General features: G+C 27.3%; 1 pseudogene; it reads left to right on the top strand.

Moving 5' to 3' along the window:
* Nucleotides 1-14,328: 14,328 nt before the first annotated feature.
* Nucleotides 14,329-16,254, top strand: LOC146873081 (uncharacterized; annotated as a pseudogene).
* The last annotated feature ends 8,234 nt before the right edge of the window (nt 16,255-24,488 follow it).

Here is a 24,488-nt window from a genome sequence, read left to right as displayed (position 1 = left end):
ATGTATGTACATCGTGGTCTAGCTAGGAAGAGAGTACCGGTGTAGTATGCTAAAATGACATTTTTAATGGCGTATCCCATCTCGTTCCATTCCATCAAAAACGTCACTCCCAAATTACGCTTGGCAAGAAAGTACCGACTCTGGAAAAATCGAATGTTACGACGGTAATTTAGTGAGGTACCCACTATTCCCTTCTCTCTTCTTCTACTACTAACTCATTCATTTTTTGCCTCTTCTTTCATTTGCATTAGTGACTTTTGACATGTGTACATACATGAAAATTTCACCCATAGAAAATGGTACTTTTCATGATAGAAAATAAAAAACGAATTCAATTTTTCCGTTCATGACGATTAGAAAATTTCCTTTGTATATGATACAAATAATTTTTCATTCCGTTTTTCCTTCTCCCTTTCATTTACATTAGCAATTTTTTATACCCATACATAGGTGAAAATTTCATTGAAAATGATTGCTTTTATAATAAACTAGAAAAACGAATTGATTTTCTCTATGACGTTTAAAAAAATCTTTTTATGATACAAGTAATTAATGACAATTAATGATTTAACAAATTCGTCATTATCGACTTTCTCTAAATTTGCGGTTCATTGATTTTCTACTTGCATTTAATAGTTTCATCAAAATTAGTAGGATAATTTAGCAATTAGTGGATTAACTCGTGGGAATTTCAAAAGGTCCACTAAGACGAGATACGAATTGCGAACAGGAGTGTAATGTAACAGTAAATTCAAGAGTACATAGCAATAGGAATTCAATATCGCTTAGGTACTTGACCGACAATCGATTCTATCGAGTGTTCATATGTCTGACTGTATGGTCCTTAGTCACTTATGGTTACAGAGGTACTAATACTAAAATACAGATGAATTTTTCGTCCTTACTAAAATTGTTTCCATGGATTTTACGTCAAAATTTAAAGTAAAAATGTTCAAGTATTCTTTCAAAATTTATACGACATTACAATATTAATTATATAGAATATAATATAAATATCACAGACAATCGAATAAGATTTCTATTTCTATCAATTAACTTCAATATATATATATATATATATATATATATATATATATATTAGATATAAACTTTATATGATTCTAAACTATCTAAAAAGTTTTAACTACAATTTTGATCGTTCGATTGAGTGGAACAATAGCTTTATACATCACTCCTATTTTTCCAATTGTATTGTAACTCCTGTCAAATCTCTTCAATGTAACTACGATCTCTCGAATTCAATACGTGATATTTCGATATGCGAATTTTTCATTTAATTTTTACGTGTATTTTTATCAAATAAAAATCTCTACATAGGTTGTCGAATGAAGAAAGAAAACAAAAGATATATCTACTTCTATGTATATACGTATTTATAAATCAAAGAGCAAGAACACATATGTGGAACGGATTTATATATTATTATTCGTTGTAAAATTGTAGCTGTGAATTAACGACCTGTCAAACAATTTCATCTGACGTTTTCTCTTCACGCTATTATCGTGCATGTATTTAAGTATTTACTAGTTTAGTATATAACTGATATAAAAAATTTTTAATTATAATCGTTACTTTATATTTAAGCAGTCGCTTTTGCTCGCTCTCTCTCTCTCTCTCTCTCTCTCTCTCTTTCTCTCTTTCTCTCTCTCTGTTTCTCTCTCTTTCTTTCTCTCTTTCTCTCTCTCTGTTTCTCTCTCTTTCTTTCTCTCTCTCTCTCATATATTTATACATATACGTATATATGCATATACATATATATACATATACATATATGTTAGACACTTCATAACATTCTCGATAAAGTTCACGATAACTCGAATTTGGTGGGTCTTTAAAATTTAAATCGACGCTACGTACGTTCATGAATGTATGCATAACGAATATAGAACTACCACTTGCGTTTACATTGTACTTCCTCTACTTTGAAACGATGCATCAGTAGGGAAGAGATTAGCCAGCCGATTGCACCGGAGATATTCCCAAACGAGTGATCTCGGATAAATTGAAAATTCATGTTTGATCTTTCGAGATCTCTTGTTACAAACCGGAAAATATTCTTTCTTTTCTTCGTTCACAGCGACGACAACAACGACAATAGGAACTCAAAAATATTATGTACTAGATATAGATATATATATATATATATATATATATATATATATATATTTATATATACATACATACATGCATGTATTCAGTGAACTATCGATTCTTTTGATTGTCGATAAGACACGAAGTTCATACGATCTGTATAATCGACTGATTTTCAATTTTATTTCTTTTTTGTTTTTTTCTTTTTTATTTTTTTTCACATATTATTAACGAAAATAGAATGCATGACAAATGCAGTATAGTGCTAAAATTTAAATAATGTGATTGACACGTTCGCATGCTCGTTAAATGTGCATATGTATCGCATTATGTGCAATGTTTATGACAAACCTAGAATATACGTAATATTTGTTTTATATAAAATACAATAAGTATATTACTCGGATATAAATCTTCGCTGAATGAAACCCAATATTCGTGCAAAATGTAAAGATAAATATCTAGAAAACCGATACCTCTCCCTCGATAAAGGACAAGGAGATAAAAATTTTTTCTATAGCTATTTGGCTACGGTATTAAAGTTCTTCATGTTGTCACTGACAACTCCTTTCTCCATAATCAAGTTCCATAGACATTATATTTAGGTTAACTTCCATGGTGTTCAACACTTATTTCGATATAACATTACGGGAGTGACGTAGATTCTCTAGTAATAGCAAGATTTTCAAACTGTTTCGCCTCTTAACTTGAGAAAAAACAATGTAGGATATTCCGTGCTAACTTTACCTTTCAACGGTGCAGTATTCTTATTAAAGTTGAAATTTCAATATTTCGTAGATCATCCACCAAAACATCTCTCTTATAGTTGAATAAAGTTTTAATAAAAATTTAGTGAACATCGTAACGCTCGATGGTGAATTCAGTACATAATAATAAAATCGTTTATATCTTATCTGGTTATTCAACTCCTTTTAAATAAATTTTCTAAAAGTAGAAATCTACTTAAATCCCTTTTTCGCATTCGAAAACGTCAATTTACTACGATATATTAAAATCCTTTGATTTTATTCCGGCGAATATTATCAAAATCAAAAATCAGAAATAATAAATCACAATCTACATTCATAAGTATTTCTATGATCTCTAAATAGACTTACGTTCATAATTAATGAATTATGAAAATCGTAAATTATACAGTATTAAAAATTTTCAATTATCAATTGAACCATGCTATTTTCTTAATCAGATTTTTGATAAATATGACAATGATTTATAAATTAAAGTGTAATGGTTATGTAATATAAGATTTCTTTTTTTTTTTTTTTATTAAAGACAGCAAAAATCATAATCTGTATAATTGAATTTTTCGAATAATATCTTGAACAAAAGGAATTTCAATTTCAAACAAAATGAAATATACATAGGCATCTAAATAACTATATATCGTTAACAGCTATAATAGGTCATAGTAAAAATCCAATAGAAATCTTCAAAATATGATTTCAGATTTATTTGTCGATTTTAGAAATTAATTTGTCGATTTATTTATCTTTGATCGCGTTAACAAGTGGAAAAGCTTTTCTTTATTAACCACAATCCGGTATAGTTGGATAAAAGAGGACGGTAGCCATTTACATAAACGGTAGGACGAGAATACGAATATAAAAGTGAGAAAAAGAAAGAGAAAGATAAAGAGAATACAGGTGGAAGGTGACTGGAGGTAATAAAAGAAATTAAAACTCCACGGTCGCGGTTGGAACGTAAATTTGAATTTTATTGCCGCACGATCGTTAAAGACGTCGTTATTCTGAATTTTCATGGCTTCGCCTGTAAAGATGGTTGCAGCTGTACAGCGCGGCGTGAAAATCGGCGATGCGTCGTCCGGTCTCCTATGTCTCAATCGGAAAATCTAACGGTTCGAATCGTAATGGCGATCGTAAATAAAAACAGTTGAATTTAGTGAACAAACATAATGGCGAGTTCGTTGTGATCTTTTGGTTAATTACAAATATGTAAGCAAATAAAAATGACAAAAAATAAAGAAATAAAGAAATATTTTGTGAGAATTAAATTAAATCGAGGAAACAATAAAGAAATAACAAAACTTTTGATTATGATAAAAGGAAAAAAAACTATAAAAGCGAATAGATCGATCAACATAAATTCTATCATTTAAATAAAAAAAGAAAAAATAACAGAAAAAAGAAAATTAAATAAAGTCGTGATCTCGGAAACTATATATAGTTATTGAAACCTTCACGGATTATGGCATCGAACTTGTGAGTTTTATGGCCATAGGAAGATCGTGGCCTTTTTATGACACATGTGTCGTAAAGAAAGCATTACGAGATTCTCAGAGAAAAGGAAATCCATTTTGAACAGAAAATCCGTATCCAGAAACGAGAAGACATCTCGTAGAATGAATACGAATACACGATGATTTGCGACTGACTTTGTTAGATTTAGGACGAGTCCTCGAGATTTAATATTTGAAAATAATTAAAACAAATGAGATAAAATCTTTTCAAGTACAATCATATCGTATTTAAAAATGATATATACGTTTAACTAGTGAAATAATTCATTTCATCTTTTTTATTCAAATTTATTCTCTCTAAAGGAATAAGTGATAATAATATGTAATTCATTTTATTCGAGATTGAACCTTCTTTTTCATTATTTGTTTTTTCAAAGTATTATTCAAAAGATTTAATTATTAAAATTGTGATTTTGTATTAAGATATAAATGTATTTATTGAATCATGTAGAGTTCGTTTATTTCTTTCAGTTTATTCAAATAATTTAAATTCGTTTATTTATATAATAATATTAAGGAGACAAATTTGTTAGATAAAATTATCTTCAATTATATTATATTTTTATTCTTTCGTAAATATTCATTAAATAGAAAAAGTAATCACTTTCAAATGTGGAGAGAACATTTTAACTAGTTATTTACTTTTGTTTAATTGAAGTTTTTGTAATTCTTTTCAAGAGATATAACATCTTATAAGGATATCTTTTTTTTATAATATTTTTTTAAATATAACGAGATTAAATTTAATATAATATAAAATTTATGTTTATTCCTTAAAGTTTAATAATATACAAAGAGATAAACACATTATCGTTTGATTATTCGAAAATTTTTTATTTATTTATATATGTACATATATTTTATATTTTTGAAAATACTTCTTAAGTCATTATAGTATATCTATGACTTAATATTAAAGATAATAAAATATTACTTTATTTCCCTAACATGTAGCTTTCTTCTTGAAATACAAAATTTACGTTCATTGAAAGATCACGATTTCATGACTCCGTGTTGTCTACTGGACTGATATACAGCCACTAAAGGAACCTTTAGAATGTTCTCTCCTAGCCTGTTGTTCAACGGAGCCTATTGGAAAATTGCACTTTAACGTATAAACGAGAGAGTACCGCCTGCCCATTATATGTCCAACGGACAATATATATTTCCTCTTTCCTCGCTTGGATATAAATGCATGTTAATGGTGTGACGCTTAGAAACACAATCAAGATACACCATATTAATATACGAGCAGATAGATCATCAACGATTATATTGTTATACGTGAAACTCAATGTGTAGATTATATTTTATTTCTAATCTTTTTATTTTTTTTTATTTTGCATAATTACGTTATATATTAGGGGAACTGGAAAGTAATGTCACTTTCTTAAATTAAATTCAAACGAATAAATTTTTAACAATTTTTAACAATCAAATATCGACATGCGCAGAAACGACATTACTTTTCGGCCCCCCTAATATATATATATATATATATATATATATATATATATTATATATGTAATATAAGAAAGAATTGAATATATAAAATAATATATAACAAAATATATATCATGTAAGATAAAATATGTGTGTGCGTGACATTTTTCTTCTGTATTTCTTTTTTCTTTTTGTAAAAGATATTGTAAAATACAAATGAAAGATGAGAAATCATTTTTAAACACTTCGAACGTATCTGTATTTCTGGGAGAAAAAAAAAATAGAAAAAGAACATGGCAGGCAAAGGAGAAAAGTTCGTGGCTCTAATGGTAACGTCAGTTAAGGATTTAAAGCTAATGCCTCACGAAGCTATCCAATCGTCGTATCTTTTAATCATCGTCTACTCTCGCGTTCTCTTTCCTCGCGTGAAAGAAGGAATCTCTGTTGAACCAAATGAGACCTATTTCTAGCTATTCGTTCGTGGAAACACGATCTCGTTCTTTGAAATATTCGTTTTTGAGCCGAGTTAGAAAGTTGTTTGGTCTATATCGCTGATATCTAAAATATCTGAAACGTTCATAGAAGTTCAATTCCAAAAGGAGCAAAAAAGAAATGAAATTTTGAATAATGTATACGAGATATAGGCCATTTAAATAACATCCATGTATATTGCGATTTTAATAACAACGTTTTCTTTAATTATACCTATTCAAAATTATTTTTTCATTAAATAATACTATTGTACAATCAGAAACAAACCGATAAGACATTCAAGCGTTTCTGAATATAATTTGAACCGTGCATATGAATATATATATATTAATGTATGTATGAAAAATTGATGTATGTATGAAAAAGTAACCTATGTATATATAATATAATTCAAAAATTTTCCGTATTTATCATATCTTCGTCAAGAAGGATGACTACCTTAATACTATTTCGGTAACAAAATAGATAAGAAGACCATTAGAAACTCGGCTTAGTTACTCTATTCTCCAAGTGTCATATCATTGATAAAACGGATCGATACGACTACCTCGGGAGTTTGCTCCCTGGTTATGCAAACAAAACTTCTTCATGAAGGATGCAGGAAAGCAGGAAAAGTAATAGACTGGAAAGAAAGTAAAAAAAGGAAATGAAAAAGAAAAATTTTGAGAAAGCTCGAAAGAAGATGAAGAGAAAAACGGAAACGAGAAGGAATGAGGAGAGGGGGACAAGCTTGGTAAAAGAGACGAAACGAATGTGCGAGAGTTTCTATGTGCAAACACATAGGTAGATATAGGAATATAAAGTTTCAGTTTTACGAGGTAAAGCAACCCTCCTCTTGCGTTACTTTCACAGCCTAAAGAGAACGAAAGAAAGAAGAGACATAGACCGGGGTTAGGCAGCTGGCATTGCCATTGCTGCTGATGGCACCGCATCGCTGCACATCTGCATCAACGCCAGACTGCAGTCGCTTCGTAATATCGGCAAATCGTGATTTATGCACCTTCTGTCTCCATACCACCCTGTCGCTTTTAATAAAATGTAAATATCGGAATGCGACCTCGAAACACACATCAATTCCATGATCATTCGTATTATTTCGTTCGTGAGAAAAATAGATTCGATTTTAAAAATTTACAATTGGAAATTTTAATCATTCAGATAATAATTTTACTTATTTAATATTTTCTTCGAACTTCTATGTCATTTATTTTTCTCTCTTTCTTTTTTGTTCCTTTTTTTTTTTTTTTTTATTTTTTTCTGTTTCTTTTTTTTTATCGAAATAATTTTTATTCATCACATTTTCTTTCTTTTTCTTTCCTTGATTTTCATTCTTATTGTGAATTATTATTTATCTTGTTTATTAATTTCACGTAATTAACGTGTTTCTGATATCTCTAACGTGTGTCTTTACAAGCGAACGATCAAATGTCCCGCATGAAACAACCCGCGCCTGTATCCGGCATCCTGCGGTCCCTGTCTGTGAATGCTAATGAAAAGAGCAGTGCATTCGACCTATCTGATATGACGACGACTTGTAGATGAACGAAATCACTGTGAAAATTCTATTGAAGTATTCCTTCTACGCAAAGGACGAATATTAATCCATTTAATGTGCTAGAACTTGCAATCAAAGGCAAATGAAAATCTATGTGTTGACAGATCCGTTAGATGTTTTAATAAGAAACTTGGACAAAATTAGACAGAATTCTAATTACACTGAATTAATTCCCGGTGGATTTGAGTTTGTATTAAATGTGAAATGAAATATTTCTAATTGCAATCGATTCGAACGTACGCATTATACTGCTTTTGATCTTCATTAAATTACGTTTGGTTACACGTAGGTACGTGTTACTCAAACCAGGAAATACATAATTTATTCGACAGTATCTGATGGGGGTCTAAAGTAAAGAAATATTTATATATTACTGATCGAACACTAATTATTAACTTTAAATAATATACTTATATTCATATTAATCAATTTACTGTATCATTTTAACAAAAATGTTTTTATAAAATTATTAATTTAAAATAAATTTATAAGAACAAATTATTCAACTCAATTAAATAAATTTTCAAAATTATGTTTACCAGAATAAATAGAAACATTTTCTTTATTTTTTTAATTGTCCAATGGAACAATGATACTTTTCTCTTCTTTCTTAAAACGAATTTCAATATTATATTATTCTTGAATGTTTTACCGATTTGAATGTTTACCGTTCATGTTAATCGTCTGTAATTGCGATAACGAGAAGAGTTCGTAACTTCATTTAAATGAAAATGCTTTATATACTTCTTAACAAAGTCTACCTCATGTGAATACTTTTATTATTAGACATTAATCATAACATTACAAGGCTATTGTTAGATTAGATCTCTCATTTAATTACAAAAATATGTATATTTCTGTAGTTAACGTATAAGACATTCAGCCAATTTATTAACCTAATTAATTAATTTTATCTTGACAGTAATAAAGAAATGTTTTCAATGTTTATTAAATTAAAAAAAAGAAAATATTTTATTGTAGAAGAATTTTATTGTAAAAGAAAATATTATTTTGTTAGTTTTATTCTTTTTTTTTTTAATCTAATAATAAATATGTTTTCTTTTTTAATAAATAAGCGTAATAAATAAGTATATCATATTTTTGAATAAACTGTAACACACATATGCACATAGATACACATAGAAAATTGCTATCCAATTTTATTAGCAGTAATAGATGTTACTAGTTGGCAACGTTCTCACAATCGAAATGACAGTACCACAATGATAAAATAAATTAAAATTCTAAAAGAATACATGCGTGTACAGCTCGATTAAAAAGTTTTTTAATCTAGAGTCGTACGACTACTTTTCTCATTTCTTTTCGCGATATCAATCGTTCTATCATAAAACGACTTTCTGTCAAAAGTTCGCAAATGAGATCGAAAAGCAGTTTCGAGAAACAGTAGTTTTGAGAAATAATTTCGTGAAAGTAACGATACCGACACGTTATTAGGCTTATTAAAATAAACTGTAACAAGGCCTATATATGTTAATTATTTTATAAAATAATTAATTAAAATGATATTTCTCAAATAGAGATTATACGTTGAATCTTGAAAAATAATATAATAGTCTCTAAAAACTCGTTGACTATAACATGTCGACCATCTTCTTATAACAAGCGAGGATATTTAATTAAGATTTACGATAAAGATTAACTGAGGAAACTTTAATCTTTGGCCGACATCTTGGTGTCTGACGAATCGCTCTTTGTTCTCGACTTTGTCCTTTAAATTATCAAGGATAAAGCTTTTTAATTTGTATAAGATCATTTTAGCATACCTTATCTCCAATCCCATTTGATATAAACATTTCTATCTGTAACATTGTATTACAAAAAATGTCAGCTGTGTTATCTTTCTTTCAATTGAAAAAAAAAAAGTAAACAAAATATCATAAAAACCTTAACAGCTTATCTAAACGTAACAAATATTAACAATAAAGTCATATCGTACTTTAACGAAATATTATCTCATTCACGTAAATTTGAAAACGGCAAGAAACGTTTCGCATTACTACGACTAACACATCGTGCACTTCATTTTCCTTGAACGTGTTTGTGAAACCACAAGCGTCGGAGTTAAATCTGTACTTAATGCTATGTTATTAGAATTAAACCCTAGATCTTCCTCAGAGACCGACCATATTTCTTCTACTTCCGTCGTTGAACCTAAATCATAAACATAGAAAAGACGTATTCATCCTATGAAGTCATTATAAATTCAAAATCGTTGATACGAATGAAGAAAGATATAAGAAAGATATAAATCAAAATAAATCAAAAAGCAAAAATTAATCGCGATCATAGTATGGACATGAATCAAAATAAATATCAAAATAAATATCAAAATAAATATCTATTTTAATCTAAAAACAAAAAAACAAAATAAACAAAATAAAATTTTTTAGAAATAACTTTAAAATTAGAATAACATCGATTTAAATTTCAACTTTTCGATATCAATATCATTAATTTTGTTTCGTAAAATTTCCAAAGATAAATTTTCTGGATTAATAATTCTATTCGTTTCGATTCGACTAATCGAGTTAGAGCAATACCTTACGAGTGTTGACAATGGAGGCATTGCTGCAAACAGATAACACGCCGTAGTATTCTGGATTCATTAATTAGATCTACATAACGATGCTGCAGTAAGACGAAATCTAATGGCGGCTTTATACTATGCTCCGTACTATGACTACGTTTTGCATCAATGTATGGCTACTGTTAGTGTACTTCTAAAGTATGAATTTGACGACAAGTTTTCGGTTCTTTTATACTCTCATCGATCATTGAATACAGCAAGTTTAATTTAAGTCTTATATTAATACCTGTTATATCTGAAAGTTTAGTGAAAATTAATGAAATAAAAAAATTTCTAAATCACAAAGATCTTACTACTTTTGCTACATATTTTTCTTGTTTAATAATAATACTAGATAAACAAATAGTAGCGTTATAAATTAAACGAATATAATTATAATTAGTTATGATTAATACTTATTATCAAGAAGAATCATCTGCGATACGTGTGTACACTTCGAGATCCACGGAACGACTACCTGCTCCACAGGATCCAATGTTTATTTACATTTTAAAATTCTATTGATTTCCATTAAGACTGTTCACGATCTTTTGTTCGAATCACGAAAGGACAAAATATAAATTACATGTTAACACAATATGGAAACATTATTTACACTACGCGTCTATCGTATCGATGTATAAGCTTGTGTGAGTTATACTGATCACACATCTAACTTTATTAATAGTTAAATACATTACTTTGGGATCCAAAATTAAAATTAATCGAATGAATGAATGAACATTCGCATAAGTATATTTACTTTTTATATTTAATGAATTCTATAAACTCCTGTATAAAAATCTAAATCGATCTAAAAATGCAACAATCTTGAAAATAAATAAATCTAACTTAGAGAAAAAAAGAAAGAAGGAAAGAAAAAAAGATCATCAAATATAAAAGTTAAAAATCCAAAAAGAATAATAAAGATATACGATAACGAGGATGTACATCTTAAAGATCATTCCATCTAAGCAAAATTAAAGTACATTACATAATTCGAGCTCAATATTTTTCTATTGAAAGAAAGAAACCAATCCAAGGATACTACCACAAAAATCGTACACAATAAATATTTAAAATTACGAACAAATAAGAATTAATAAATAATTAATAAATGATAAAGAATAAATAAGACATATAATTTGATGTTATTTCATTCGATAGGTCATGGACCCAGAACATGTGGCTGATTCACGTATAAAGATTGTTGTAAAGAAAAATGTGCACGCTGTAAAGAAAAATCGAAAAATAAAAGGAAAAGACGAATAAAATCGATATAGAGAAATTTTCTGTAAAAGATATTAGTAACGTCGATAAAATGGAAAAAAGATTTTCATATTTAGGAATTCCAAGTGAGTATAATATTAAAATCTCATGATTTATATATAAAAAAAAAAAAAAACGATTACAACTGAATTGGGAAAAGACAAAAATAAAGCTTTAAAAAAAAACGGATGGATGTGCACAAAAGATAATAATAAAAATGGTAGAAAGAAAATTGCTGATGCATATCTTGTATTCTGAAATATGTGGATATGGATATACGAACATGAATAGAATAGACTCACAACTATAGTATCTAACCTGAAAAGTATAAATAAGAATAAATAAGAATAAAAAAAAATGAATGAGAATAAATGAGAATAAATATGAATAAAAAAATATAAAAAAAAATTAAATTTTTTCAATGCGTTTCTCTAAAAAATTATTTCAGAATTCTATTCAATCTGTTTATGCACTACGAAGTATGATCAGCAATGCAAAATGTAAATATTTTTTAATGTTCGGTTGAAATTAGAAAGAAAAGATTTTGAAAATGCAGCCATTCGCCCGGTAATACTTGCACTACATGATTTAGATTAAAATTTAAATTTTGATATATCGCAACTAATACCGATACAGATCTCACCACATGGAGGTTGCTGCATATAGAGATCCACGGGTTAACGGTAGCTCTACTCTTTTATGTTATTATTATTATTATTTGAAAATCAAAGTATACAAAATAGAAATCGCATTTAATGTTTTTTAAGAAAATTTACAACAACGCAATTGTAACGCGAGTAACTATTTACCTACCCGAAAAGGAGAAAAGAATCTTTCTACGTTTCATCTAATCCAAAGAATTTCTATTTTCTTGTAAAATAAAAGAAAAATCTAAATCGATGTGTGCAGAACACTCGATGGTGATAATATGAAATGATCGATAATCTAAAAAGATTAAAAATTTATAATCTTACGAAACTATGATGAAGTTTTTAATAAATGAAGAAAATTTCTGCTTAATCTAGGTATATAAAAAAAATAGTCATTAATATTATTTTTATTATTTATACTATTACATTATACTATTACTAAAAAAACTCATTAAATTCATTAAATATTTATCATTAAAATGATTTGCAGCATAGAATTAATAACGTCTAAACTTAATAATGCACTTAAAGACTAAAATGTGATAAATTTTTGTAGGGACGAGAATAGAAACGAAGACAACAAGGTATGTGCATCTTGAAAATCGACGCGAAACAAAATCAATATAAATCAATCACGTTTTATACTTCTGAAAGAAAAATCTCCAACCAAAAGTTCAAACAAAAGCTCTTACAGAAAGAAAGTCGATCAGCCATAGTATACACAGTACCAAATAAAATGAAATAGTGTACAAAGACCAGTAAAAAGTGTAAAGAGAGAAGTGAAACAAGTGACGCAATGAATAAATCGAGTGCAAATCCCTTTACAAACAACGACTGCCATTTCATAGGAAATAAATACATCTAACAATTTTTTTATATTTCTTATACAAATTTTTTAATTTAAAAGAATAATAAAATAAAAATTTAATTTAAACAATTCTTGATCGATCTATCATATCTATAAAAATGTTAAAGTTATTTAAGAATATATCTTTTATAATTACAAATTTTTGAAATAAAAAGCATATGAATTAAATTCATATACAATTAAGATAGAATTCTGAGAAAGAAACCATGACAGTATATCGGAATTGTTTGAATTATATCATATCTTTCAATGATAGTTTTAAACCGAGAAGAACATTCAACAAAGATATATATAACACACAAAGAGTAAAGAAATGACGTCGTTGATAACATTTAAATGAACGTTATTCGCCTAATGGTTAATTCATGTAGTTATAGATAACACGTTAGAACAAGAAAAAACCACTGTGTGATAATTAATTTAGTTAATTAAATTAATTAAACTTTTATAAAAATTTAGTATAGATAAATGAATGATTTGATTATTATTATAATTATTAGAATAAATTACCTTAGAGATAACAGCGTAATAATCTTCGAGAATTCATATTGATAAAGTTGTTTTCGATGGCATTTAATCGGTGGAAACGCGAATAGATTGACATGTTCATACTGTCTAGTGTAGTTACGTTTAGTTCAACGCCGATATATTTTATTAGTTATTGATTTGATAGTTAATAAAATTTACATAAAGGACAATATATATTAATATTAATCAATTAATCGATAATCAATTTACATTTACAATTTGTTATTTGTGTATTTAGAGATGGGAACTTTGTGAAACGTAAATGGAAGAAAATTACATTCAGTCTTCATTAATATTTTTCCTTTATTTTTGCGATAAGCCCACAAGGTCAACTGGCAATTGACGTTTATAATTAATCATCGACGAAATTCGTAATAATAATAACAATAACACTCGTCGTATTAAACGAATTTATATGCGAAGAGAAGAAAGCAGCACGCGTACACACGCGTGTTTGATTATATTTTTTTTTTTTTTAGGAGAGATCTGACAAATATATATATGTATATATATATATATATATATATATATATATATTTATGAATAATGGAATTTATGAATAATATATCCATTATCGACGATATTATCGAGAAGAATTACTTTAAAGAACAATTATATACGTATTATCAGCCCAAAAACAGATTGCTATTAAAATCCGCAATTCGTTTTGAAATGAAGAATCATTTACTGTTGAAAAAAAAATATTAAATATCTTCATCGAAACAAAACTCCAAAATTGGGAGGACAAGTGGATCATACTTCACGATGGCATTGAATATTAGTGAAGGTATTTCAATAATATTGTCAAGATTATAGAAAAGAAATATGAAACGAAGGATCCTAATTGAGACAAAGTGAATAAACTAAACGTGACAGAGTATCTTTTACTTGCTATGAACAGGTAAAATGTACGACACGCAATATGAAATAATCTCCAATAGTCTTATGGAAAAGGTCCGATTGATATCGTTAATCGAGAACTATTTCATCAAAAATGTTATAACGTTTTTGAAAAACGAGGAAGTGGATACAAATCGTGGATAATAAAGAAAAAAAATTCTGGCGATATTGATTCTGAAAAAGCGTTGATGTAATTGAAGCGTTGATGGAATTTATTTTGAAATGATGTTGCGATTATTTGGACAATTGCAAGATTAGTATGCACATTAAAACAATGAAACGTTTTATTACTATGAGCCGTTGGTACAAAGACATACTGATAAAATTTACGGAAGAAGCTATGAAATGTCTGAAATATGAGAATAAAGTTTATTATCTACAATTCCTAAGTACGCTTCTTTATAGGGAAACTTATGCGAAGATCGTCTATCCGTATATACGCAAGATAAAAACGATCGACATTCAACTGAATGATACCAATAACAAATTTAAGCTATTGATAAACGCATTAAAAGGTATATTTATGTCTGATTCACTTGTACCGATTGAAATAATCGCTGGAACCTTTGAATGGCTTTACAGGTTATAATGAATGTATGCGATCGAACATTAATAACTACGATTAAATCCTTCGCTAAAGATTTGACTGATAAACGTTAAAAAAACCATTAAAAAACACGAAATAAGGCTAATCTGTAGAATTGAAACGCTTGAAAAATTCGGATTTTCTCTTGTCGCAATAAAAGAAGAAGAAACATCATTCGATTCGCGAGATTATAATAACAAAAAATTTCAATATGTTCAAAAAGAAATCTGGACCGATTACCTTGTCAACCTTAAAAAAAAATGCATATGCGAATTTAAATCGGAAGACGCAAAATGGAAATGGAATCATCAATTCAATGACAAATATTCCCACGGAATATGTATTTGATTTTATTCGAATGATCATAAAAATGGCAGAGAACGTCATTATTCAGATCGAAAATGTCGATGAGCAAACGATAAAATCGTACATAGAAGTTATTTTCAGTAAAATAGACGAGGCCATCGCTGACGTTCTATCGGATGATTTTCACGAGGAGATCATCGAGAAGTATCTATTCGATTCCAATTACGTTACGCAAAATAATTTTAGAATATTCATGGTAAACAAATATCTTTTATAGAGAATGGATAAGCTCGAATCAAAATACGCCACGTTAACGCGTTAACGCGTATCTCTTTAAACGTTATCAAAACTGACTGAAATGTGTCAGATCCAAAGAAGGAACATTTCTATCCTATAAATTATACAATACGCGCTATAATACAAGATCATCTATTAAGCAACAATCGATACGATTTTAGTATAATCGATGAAACTTTGAAATTATTCAATAAATGTTTGACACCGGGTATGGACCTCATACTTTTTGTTAATTTTAACAAAGGAATACATTGAATCTAACGAAACCGAGCGTTTACACGTCGAAATTGTGTGAAAAAATATCTGAAATAATTTGCATGTACAGTACGCTTTATCCGTTCAATATAATCGATGCATTTCAACATTTCTTTGCGTATCGATAATCTCAAGAAAGTCAAATTAGAAGAATACATTACAAGATGAACGCAGTCGGTTTTTACAGTTGCACCATTGATCAATAAAAACTTAATTAATAATTTAATTTTCATTTTAATATCTTAAGCAAATATCTATGTATCGCTACGTTAGATACATATTTTATACATGCATACATACATACATACATACATACACGCGCACGCACGTACGTACCTTTATAAATCTTTTTAAAACACATTATATAAATCACCATCATTATGTACAAAGTTTGTCACATGTCTATCACCGTATGCGTTATTCTTTAAAAGACATAATTTTTTTATTTTTATTTTCTCTCTCTCTCTCTCTCTCTCTCTCTTTCTTTCTTTCTTTACGTTAATCAATCACTGTAAAATCATTATAATGAATCATAGTTTTACCATTATATAGCTATGTAAATAATGATAGTAATAAATATGAACAAAAAGGAGAATGATATTTTTCATTTTATTTTTCTTATTTTTTATATTTTCATTTATTTTTATGTTTACTGCTAAACTTGTTTATTATTTTTTTTACGATATGTAAAAGCGTTATACATTATTATTCTTTTAAAATCAATATAAATCCTAATCGAATTCAATGTCTTTTAGAAGAAAGCGTGAAAAATTAATAATACATCACGAGGTCTATTTATTTAATCAAAAAAATATAAGAGAACTATCCCACTTCATTTAACCAAATAGTTTTTTGTTCCTTCTTATAAAAATCAACAATCGATGTTTATTCAATAAAATTGATTTTAAATCGATAAATTTCATTATCGTTTTCGTTATTCGAACTTATCACAAATAAATCTACGTTTTTATAAACGACATTTTCGAATATATTATAAATTATAAATATATTCCAAATATTTGTATCTCATAAAACGATATTGAAATGTTATGATGTCGAAATAAAAAATTTTACTTGGAATAATATCGTTTCTTAATTCATGATTTTAAAGCATTCTTAAATGTAATATTATGCAAAATGATGTTTGAAAAGTATATTATAAAATAAAAATATATAATACTCGTTGTACTCGAAAAATGTTTAAAATATAAATCGAAGAAATTCTTTAAATACTCGATTTAACCTAAAAAAAAAAAAGAGATTTTCTTAAGCTTTTCACAATTAATTATTTTTGTATGGTTTGAATTACTACATCTCAAATTTCAGATACAACAAATCACCGAAACGAAACTAAATCTTGATCTATATATCATTTTATTTTATAAAAATAAAAATATATATTATAATATATGTATTACTTATATTGAAAATAAAAAATACTTAATTCTTAATCGCTTCCCGTAACACTGTGTAAATGAAAAATATAATATACATCATGGTGTGTTTATTTAACCCTGATGTATTTGTTCATTAATAAAATATAAAATATTTTATATATAAATCGTTACATTATATCATATAAAATATTTAAACAACAAAATTATAAGTGTACGAAATGTTAACCATTATAAAACTAAATATAAAATTCATCCAAAATTTTTCCTTATCGAATCAATTTTTACTTGGGAATAGAATCGGAATAGGAACTAATCAATTTCCAATGATTGCAAACTTATTTGAATAATAATATAAAATTATATACAAAATGAATTAAAAAATATAAGCATGATCGAGTTAAGTGACTATTCTTTATAAATCCGAAGGTCGGACGTACCAATTTTGTATGTGAAGTACATTCTACGTCTTTCCCTAGTCCTACTTAAAATTAAATTTCAAAAAAATACGCTACTTGTCTGCCTGTAACTTATATTTAAAAAATTCATTCCAAACCATTCATTCCAACATTCTCTCTATGATTCTCTCATTCACTCTACGATTCTCTCACACTAAACCATGGATCCAAAAACCTTTACTAATGAACATGTTCCATAACTCCCTAACTCAATCGTATGTCTCATATAAAAACAGGAATTAGTATATTAAGTGTTAAAAATCCGAAGCTAAAAAAGATTAACTCATCAATTAAGCCTAAGGAATTATGATTTTATAAGTCTCTTTGTTTTTTCAACTTTTTTCTCTACTTTTTTCTTTCAAAAGGAAGACAACTCTATTGACAGTTTTATTTTATACATAAAATTGATTAAATATTGTATTAATTTTTATCTAAGGATATAATGGAAAATTCTTGAACACTCGTCATTACAAGTGTTTACTCAGATTACAAGAAAATTATGCAATTTCGTTTGTAATCTAAGTACCATCTGTCTCGAATGTCTTCTTGTTCATTCTTTATTAGAACTCATAAATACCCGTGTATAATCAGTTAGTATAATTAATATGCTATGAATTATGATGCAAAGAATGTTATTTATATCACACGATATTTTTATAAATTGAGACGCTTAATATATTAAATTCTTCATTATTTTCGCTAGACAAAAATATAAAACAATGCACTGAAGTATATGCAAGTAATTATAAACGAATATAAAACAAAAAGAATACTATCATGATTTAATATATTTACGTACGATAAAAGAAAAAAAAAATAAAGAACCATTGACGAGTAAATTAAAAAAAAAAAATTGCTCATAGTCACTCAACGTTCTTCTACAAATTAATTACAACCAATCACCCAATGCCGATGGTGGACTTTTCGTCCTCGACGTGATTGAGTCGATCGGCGGGATTTAAAAATTCACTCACTAGATATAGAAGTTCTGCGATGGCTCCAAAACACACCAACTTTGCAACAACCACAGTCGCTGAGATCGGAAAGTTTCTTCGTTTTCTTTTTGAGAACTTTCATCGAAGAACTCACTACTTTTTCTACTTCTTCTTCTTCTTCTTCTTCTTCTTCTTTTTCTTTTTCTTCTTCTCCTTCTTCTTCTTTGAAAGGAAAGAAAATCAGTCGTCACATCTGAAATAGAAAAAATAACAAGACGATATGTCATCTGCAATAGTGAACCGAAATCAAACAGAATAAAATATACATACATACATACATATATATATATATATATATATATATATATATATATAAAGGAAAACGAATACTTACGATTTATTCAAATCAAATAGAGAGCCCGATGTCATTGTGATGATGTATCTTGGGATTGGTATGAATTTAATAACGCGGTGATGAAAATAAGATACTATAGATGAGTTTCTTATAGCGACCGAAATTTTTATTCACGATGAACAACACTGACTTTATTTCACGATTTTTATTTTTTTATTTTAAAGATACAACACTCGTTTTCTTTATCGCTTCGCGCACGATTGTAACGATGTTCTGAAATAGAAAAATTAAAATCAAATAATTAGTATTATTATTATAATAAAAAAATTGTTAAAATTATTACAAAAATGTTTGTTAAAAAAATATACTTACTTTAAATCTTTGTTGATGGACACTATGGACATTCTACTGTAAGATAATGAAAGACGTTTATGAATCTAATAAACTATAAATAAATTTTTTATCGCGACCAACATTGACTCTACTTCAAGATTATATATATTATTATTTAAATATTTCTCAATTATATTTGATGTACGTTATACATTATTGAAATATTTATAAAATTATCGAAAGTATAAATTATTTAAGCGTTCTCGTAAGAAAAGAGAAAATTACGATGTTTACTCATTAGAATACAAAGTTGACATTTTTAAATTTAAAATGTAAACATAGCGAAATATTAAATTAATAAATTTTAAATGTATATTACGAGAGCTATGTAATGTTTTAACAAATATTCGAATTTAATTATTATTATAAATGTTTCGATTATTATTATAAATTATTATTATATTATTATTAATAACTATTAGAGTATAGTTACTATACATACTTTAAATCAATCTTAAATTATTAAAATGTTTTTAAAGTCTTTCAAATCCTTGTTATTATTTCTTTAATCGATAACGACAACGAGAAAAATATTTCTATAATAATGAAAAATAATAATTATTCAAGCTTATTTAATTATATTAAAACTTCATTTTTTAAATAAAATTTTTCTCATCAAAATCGATCAAGAATTACGTTACATTCCTGGCGTAAACTGTTATAAAATCGAAGATGAAATCAGGAATTAATGTCTAAATCAAACTAGAATAACTCTCGTAATAAATACATATTGTATGTAACGTTTATTTGAAAGAGATTGTTTATAAATATTGTTTATAACAAATTGTTAAAAATATATATATTTATGTATAAATTTATAAATCACACGAATTTATAAGAAATTAAAAAAATAACAGATAATAAATTATTTATAGCAAATTGTTTATAATATATTGGTAAAATTTTGTATATGAATATATATATTTTGAAAATATTGTTTATAAAAAATATATTTTTTATAAGAAATTGTTACTAAAAAATTGTTAAAAATGTATATACAAACCTATTGGTATATATATATATATATATATATATATATATATATAATATATATTTATGAATAATGTAATCTAAATTCATAAGGAATTACAAATATTATTTATAATAAATTATTTATAAAAAATGATTAAAATGAATGATTAAAAATTTATATATATACAAATCTATAAAGGTATATATTTATGAATTACATAATATTAATTATTACTTTGTAAGAAATTATAAAAATTATTTTTAACAAATTGTTAATAACAAATTGTTTAATAATTATTACTAATATAAAAAAATATATATAAAAAAATTGATATATGTTTCATGTTCCTACAGCTCTTTTCGAAAGATATATAAATATAATAAATAAATTTTTCTGTAGACACTGACCTATATAATTTCTTGGAAATCTATTGACCTATATAAATTTCTGGAACTTACGTAAATTAGCTGACCTAAATAAACAGATTTTATTATTTACTACGTATCGTTCAGCTATTACTACGGTAGACATTGAATGAAATTATGAATGGCAAATTTAAAAGAGTCATATCTTTGGAACAAAAAATTGTAAAGAGTTGAAACTAATATCATATTAAAGGGAAAAAAAATCCTTTCTTTAACTATATATTCAAATACTATCGATATGATAAAACGAACATCGTTGTTTTTCTTGAAAACAAGTCTTTCAACTTTTACACATGATTCTTTACGATAATTCGTTTTTATATTTATATTTATGACAATGATATAATAATACTCCTTCATCATTTTCTTGTTGAAACAAACAATCTATTTAATTATCATGAAAATTTCGATTAAAAATAAATTGTAAATACGTGCGATTAAAGATATCTCTTTTATTTTTATCATGAAATATAAGAAAATTCGAAATAAAATATATATTATACTGTATCAGATTTTCTTTATAAATTGGTACGGTTCATAACGCGTAACGAAAGAGAGTATAAGACCCATAGACGACAACGTAACGTTTAAAATTTTACGGTAGGAGTTCTGCAAACGGTGTTCCGTTGCACATGAGAGCGACTATCGCTCTATGATAACCATCCAATCGTTGAAACGATTCAGGTAGACACTAGCGAAATAGTGGATTCTGTGCCCGCCGGGATCGAGTTCGTTGTACGTTCGCTTATTATACAGTTCTTCAGGAAGGGCTATCGGAGGAAGGTAGTTACAATACTGGAGTTAGCTCGTTTCCCCTAGAATACTCGAAACTGTTCAATTTATACTTTCTACTTTGCTGTGAACATAAAGCTTCGTTCTATTTCAAGTCTTCCTCGTAAGTCTAAAATATTCTCAATCGAGTCGACGTTCAAGATAATAGTCCTTTCAAGAAGATACTTTGAAAGTTGATATATAGGGTGAAACCCTACAACTTCATCCGCACTTTTATATTTTTTCGATTATTTAAATTCAAAACTCATAAAAAATGATGCTATTATGTGACAATATTATGTAATAAGAAAAGTCATTTTTAATTTAGCTATATAAGGAAAATCATTAAGGAAGCAATTCGTTGAATCACGTTATACGTGATGTTTAGATTCACCCTGTATATTGTGTTCGTGAATGTGTTGATACTGACAATTCTGCTTTTTCGACAGTTCAAAAATAGATATAATGTATCCTTTTTAGAAATTGGAAAGATAAATGTGTTAGTCAATTAACGAAGATAAATTTATGTATCATATATCTATGTATGTATGTAGTATATTGTTACCAATAAAAGGACCAACGATCAATCACACTTTTGTGGCATCAGAGAAGAGCCACTCGAGACTAATTTTCTTCGGAGCTTCCATCTGATCAAGCGCTAACGATGTTAAACTCCAACCGTTATGTCGATCGTTAATCATTTAACAACGTTCGTTTCATTCGTTCGCACTTCTTTTAACTACTTTCTAGTTTCTTTCAATAGATAAAGAGAACAGTCAATAAACGGCATACCCATCGTTTCGTTACTGTGTAAGATTTTGCAAATAACACTTCGCTAAAAATTCATTTAAATCATCAATGTAATATTTAATTTATCTTGTACTTTTATCTCCATTAGTATCGAAAAATTATAATAAATATTTTTAATTTATTAAAAGTTAAAATCTTTTCAAACGAATAAAAGTTAAAGAAATTAAAGAGACAAAATAAATAAAAACAAGTAAAATCTTACGAAGTACATACGCATGTATATATGTAATTGTCTATGTATAAAACGAATAAACAAAAGGAAAAAGAAAATAAAGAATAAAATAAATAATAAGACTTAAATACCGAATATAACAAAACGAAGGAAGAGAAATAGTATAGACCGCTTTGTAAAAGTCATTTACAAATCGAGCTTTAGCTTTAGCTTTCAGTGAACTAACAGCAAAATGAAGCTTCGTATAATTACCTAGCGGCATAGCGATACCAACTAACTCAGTCAGTGCTTTTCCTCGCTACGGGATGGTCCACCATCGCCATTAAGGATCTTAACGTCACACCATTTACGACTCGCATCTTCCGGCTACGTAATTATCGTATGAATTAGTCATCCCTTCCAACGTCCTATCAACTACCACCACTATTTCCTTCACTCTCCCTCTCCTTCTTCCTTACTCTCTTCCTCTCTTTCACCCTCTCTCTTTTTCTCTCTCTCTCTAACCTTTCTTATGAATCTCCTGTGCTAGACATCCCCACAAACGCATCGCAGAAATTAAGAAGAGACTCTAGAACTCTCAGGAAAAAATTAGAATTTATTTGCCGTTGAAAGAACGAAGGATTTAATCGTCAATTATTTTTCTTAGCATCGCACCTTAATTACTTATAACCCAATTATTTCATCGCCGATTATGCAATGTTAAAAAAAAATCTCTGTGCTTAATGATAATAGCATCCATTAATTTTAAAGGTTAATCATCGGTATGTAAATTAAAGAGAATCTTACAATGTATTAGTTCAAATGATTGTTATAAATTATGATACGTACGATGAAAATAATATAAAATAAAAAGTGTCACAATGTAATAAAGAAAGTATATTAGATCAAAAATATGATTATGATTAATTTGAAAATGAAAAATAAGAAACAATAAGAGATGTTTCCTTTAACTTGCAATATTCGAATATCTCGTAAGGGTATGAATCAATCAAAAAAATCTTTTTATTTTTACAAATGTGCTAAAGTATAAATTAATTTTTTTCTTTTTAATTGAATTATATATTTTTCTTTGCGTAGTACAATAACATACAATAACATTTGTTATAATGATCTATAATACTGCTATTTTCACGTGGACTTAAGTGAAAACATATTGACGAAAGTTAAGCAATTGATCCAAAATGATATAATTATTGGATCATTATTTATCGTTAAGTATCGTTACATTTTAACAAAATAAAAAAAAAAGAAACTATGAAGCAAAAGCAATTTGTTTTTACAAGTATCGCAAAAAATATGAGAAAAAATATAATCTCTGAAAATGTTTGAAATTTAAATTTGTAAAAGTTTATCTGTTCAAAAGTCAGCGACCAAGTTGTATAATGAAACTATTTTATGTAATATGCACCTGGCATCATTTTAAAAGGTAACTTGTCCTTCTTTATTTTGAGACGTCGACGAAAACGATTTAACTAAAAAAAGTTTTATTTCGCGTCTATACAATAACTTTCGTTATTGAGATTCGACTTTTAAAGGATTTTTTTCAAGTTATCCTGTTGTCCTCTTTTTTCTTTTTATATTGTTTTTTGCTATACTGTCATATACAACTACGCGAGAAAAAGCCCACTTTATGGACTCAACAGTGAACGGTATAGATACTTTTTTTTTTTAACGCT

Source organism: Vespa mandarinia, chromosome 4 (genome assembly GCF_050613455.1).
Source record: "Vespa mandarinia isolate Hongniang chromosome 4, ASM5061345v1, whole genome shotgun sequence".
Lineage (NCBI taxonomy): Eukaryota > Metazoa > Arthropoda > Insecta > Hymenoptera > Vespidae > Vespa > Vespa mandarinia.
Note: the sequence above shows the minus strand (reverse complement) of the source record. Positions and strands in the feature narration are given on the sequence as shown.